A 4,442-nucleotide genomic window follows, 5' to 3' on the forward strand; every position below is an offset into this window, starting at 1 on the left:
GAGAGAGAGAGAGAGAGAGAGAGAGAGAAGGAGGGACAGAGGAAGGAAGAGAGAGAGGGAAGGAGGGAGAGAGGGAGACAGAGGAAGAGAGGGAGAGATGGAGAGAGAATACATACATACATACATACATACATACATACATACATGCATGCATGCATACATACTCTCTTTTCAAAGTGAACTGGGGGCTGGTGATGGAACTTCTTTGGTAGAGTACCTGCCTAGTATGCACGGTGACCTAGGTTTGAGCTTCAGCACTGTGTTAATAATGTGTGTTGATGCATACCCCTACTCCAACTCCAAGGAGATGGAAGCCAGAGGATCAGGACTTCAAAGGCAAGCACCTTTGCCACTGAGCCATCTCAGCCCTGACCCTGTGTATTGGAATGAGGGAACCAGCAAGGCTTTAGGCGGGGTGAGTTCTGACACCGAGGCGTGTATGATGTCACTGTCTCCTGCTACTCAAGCTTGAGGACCCGAGCTGGAATCCTCAGAACGCAATGCAAAAAGCTGGGCACACATCTCACACACACCTTTCGCCTCACGGCTATGGCAGGCAGCAGGACCACTTGGGATTTCTGGATACAAGGCTAACTTCATGTTCACCGAGAGACCTAGCTCGAGGTAATGAGGTCAAGAAAGATGGAAGAATACAGCAGATGTACTCCTTCTCCCCTGGGGCACACACAGGTGTACATGTACATACAAAAACACAACATCTTCGTGTGGTTTGATTTAGTTATGATTTTTTCATTGTTATTAATGACCTGAGTGTTTTCTTTCCTTTAAAACTCTGTGTCTATAGATAAACCCTATCACTGGCACTTACTGGCCTCCCCCACCCCCTCCAATGCTCTACCTCAACTAAATATAATTTGAGCTGTCTTCACATTTTTGTGTGGCTTAAGATGGGAGAGCATGCTTTAACAAGCAAACAAAACAACAACAAAACAACAACAAAAGCTCATTAAGTTTCCCAGTGGGATGTGTCATGGGCACGTCTGTTTGTCATGCTTACGGTGAAGGTAAAACACTGAGTAAATTCAGTCTCTGAATTAAGCTGTAACCAAGCTTGTATATTCATTAGAGGAGAAAAATTCCCCTCCAAGAAGTTCAAATTGTTTATTGATTTTCATTTCTGTGTTCAAAGGAAGCCTGAGTGAGTCTGCCCTGCACCATCCCCATGGGGCTGGGCAACCACAGATGTACCGTCCCCACAGGGCTGGACAGCCAACAACATACCGTCCATCACATTGAAAACCACTGAGTGGTGACCAATCAGAATAGGAGGATTCTTCTAAAACTATATTAGCAAACACAGAGGGATGAGATTTCCAACTGAATAAGGTTAGTTCTTAATGAGGAATAACAATGTTGCCACAGCTGGCAATAAATGGCAATTTAAGGAGATAAATGAAATTAAAGATTAGGGGGTAGGAAGCTCATTTGGGTACATACACTTTTACCAATGATAGCTAAGAGGCAGCCATTTAAAAAATTCACTCTTCCATTATCTTTCATAATTTAATTCTACAAGAGATAGCTTCACTATGTACTCATGGACTGAGTCTTCCCCATGAGTCGTGAAGACAGAACTACAGGTATTCCCTCGGCTGACGATCGTAGGTATTTGCACGAATTCACTCTGAGGCATCTCTGAAAAAGGGAGATACAAGATTACATAAATATGAATCTTTTATGTGCTAGTGAAAACCTTAAAGGTTGGATTTTATGAATGGATGTGCGGCACCCAATGTAGCCCACTGATACGTCTCCACAATGGAGGTCTCACCACACTCTGGTATACACAGGGTTAGCTCTACCAGGTCAGCCTGTCAAACAGCCTGCCACAGTCTCCATTTTAGTTTTTAATAATCTGCATGTGAAAGCAAATCTAGACATTTTAAATTCTAAGTACAAAGCTACACTAAGATGTGCCTTCTCTCTTAGATTTAAGACCTTGGCTTTGTGATTCCTTGAAAAACATCCACAGTTTAGTTTTTGAATTGGTCCTGAAAGATTTTGCAGGATCATGGAACATGATCTGCCTTTACATAAGTCAGGATTAGAAAATTAGACAACCCCAAGCCTCTACTGTTCTTGTGTGGAACAACGTAGAGCCCTGCTTTTTCTACTTCAAATGGTGTTTGAGGCTGAAATAAGATACCAGCAACAATATTTTTTGCAATCCTCCATTTTCACAAAATTACAATGCTTAATAAGCATAGGATTTTATAGTGATATGAAACCTCCGTGGCTGGAAAGTGACCATCCAGACTGAAGTGGAGCCTTATCCACACAGCATCTACTGGGAAAACAGCCAGTGCCTTTTCATAAGAACATGGCACCACCTGGAAAAACCCAAGAACAAGTCAAGATCCTTCTAATTAGGCTGGTAAGTAAGAGGAACTCCTACCTCAGAGGAAGTCAATTCTTTCAGTTCTCAGGAACTGTGTCTACCACAGGAATAGACTCAACAGGGGAGAGGCCAGAGAAGAGAATAAGTAGATAATACGAACAACCTTTGATTTAAAGTGTTTGGTTGGGCTCAGTGGTCAAGATACTAGCTCTTGCAGAGGACCTGGGCTCAGTTCCCAGCCTACACATGGGGACTCATCTGAAACTCTGGCTCCAGGGTGTCTGATGCTCTCTCTTAGGCTCCATGGGCACATGCATGTATACATGCAGGGCAACTACTCTTTCAAAACAAAATAAAAACAAATCTTTAAACTGTATGATCAATCACCTAGAGTCAGTCTGTACAAAGACATCCATTTAATGTCCAAAAATGTCCAGCAGAGTGACAGACAGACCCAAACCTTCACTACTGTAATTTCACCTCTGTGTATTCAACTTTAGCAACTTTAAGGTAAAAATTAAAATCAGAGTGTACCTCAAAAAATAAATGCAGATTGAGTACCAGAGAGATAGCCTGTCTGCTACCTGAAAGCCTGACTTTAATCCCCAGATCCCACAAGGTGGAAGGAGAGAACTGACTCCTGAAAATTGCATTCCGGCCTCCGCATGGGTCTCAAACATATACACAAATAAGTCAACAAATACCTAAGAGAAGAATTTCAAGTTGTAAGAAGAAGACAGCAGAGTACACTGGCTGTGAACAAGTTCAGTGTCAGAACACCACTATAGCAAGCCTGTGGAGAACTCTCTGCTGAAGATACTTTTTCTCATTTAGTAATAAGATTATTTTTCACCGTTAGTTTGATATTCAAAGGAAAATCCATTGACAAACACCATTCAGATGAGAAATCTTTAAAAAAAAAATGATACAGTAAAGTTTGGTCCAAGAGACTTAAGGTGAAATCTTTTGAACTTGGTCCTAGATTAAGCAATGGATTACTATGTTACCTCAGATGGCTTGTTTCTCCTTCTGGTATCCATGCCGACTCGTGAAACATCCAGAGAAGAGTTGAAGAGCATAGAGACCCAGCCCATGGGTTCTGCAGCTGGGGAGATACTGGGGATGTATCTTTATCTGGGAGGTAGATACTTCAAGAGGTCCTGAGATGGTCAAGCTCTGCTCTGTGATCCAGGACCTCGCCTAGAGAATAATTGAAGTCCTCATTGTATAAGCTAAACTGAGTGTCACTTGCTCCTGATTGAAGTGATTTCCACTCTGTGGCCCTCACATTTGTTGCTCAGCTTTGAGTCCACCTCAAGGCTTTCCTCTACTATTCTTAGAACTTCCAATATGTCATGTGGATGTGCCAGAGAAAACAGGAGTTGTTGGGGTCTCTTGGCATGAGCCTTTCTCACTTCAGGGCCCTGCAAGCTGTTTGTAGCCATGGCTCTTCGGAACTTCCTCCCAATCCTGAGCTACTTCTCAGCAGACTTAAAAAAATAAGACTTAAAACTCAAACCCTCAAGCTATCCCAACTTCTCCTAAAATGGTCTCGCCAATCCTGCCTCTACATCCCATGGAGACTTGTGGAGAGCCGTTTTCAGCTGCGCCCCCAGAGGGAGTGGACAAGCTCTCCTTTGGCTAAGCTTGCTGCCATTGGTTGCTTCCGCTTCTGGTGACCTATCCGCTTTTGCCATGTAGCCCATTGGGATTGGCTAAGCTTGGGAGTACTTAACGGCCGAGGGTGGGGCTGGAAGGCGGGGCTTAAGTAAGGGCTCCAGAAGAAGCAGTAGTAGCTGTAGAAGCAGGAGGGAGAAGCAGGAGGAGAAACACTGTTAAAAAAAGGTTCCTGAATAAACTGCTAAAAGGCAGAGCTTGGGTCGCGTCTTTCTTGCTGGTCGAGGCGGGCGTGGCAGAGATTTGTTGCTCTTTCACATGTTTTCCCAGGCTGTCAGAGCACGCTAGCTTCAAGTCCTTTGCCTGAGCCCTGAGCCCTGTCATTGATCACCTGCTGCTCTGTTGACTACCAGTGTTCAGTGTCTAGTGCAGGTTCTAAGGGATCTTCTCATTCCTTCCCAAGCAC

General features: G+C 43.8%; 1 long non-coding RNA gene across 1 annotated transcript in view; it reads right to left on the reverse strand.

The window, feature by feature from the left end:
- Positions 1-4,011, reverse strand: part of LOC116071899 — an 18,135-nt gene extending 14,124 nt beyond the window's left edge. The window contains exon 1 of the long non-coding RNA XR_004111228.1: positions 3,367-4,011. This is a non-coding gene — a long non-coding RNA (uncharacterized LOC116071899). The remainder of the gene's footprint in view (positions 1-3,366) is intronic.
- Positions 4,012-4,442: the final 431 nt, after the last annotated feature.

Source organism: Mastomys coucha, unplaced genomic scaffold, assembly GCF_008632895.1.
Source record: "Mastomys coucha isolate ucsf_1 unplaced genomic scaffold, UCSF_Mcou_1 pScaffold1, whole genome shotgun sequence".
In the NCBI taxonomy this organism is placed as follows: Eukaryota; Metazoa; Chordata; class Mammalia; order Rodentia; family Muridae; genus Mastomys; species Mastomys coucha.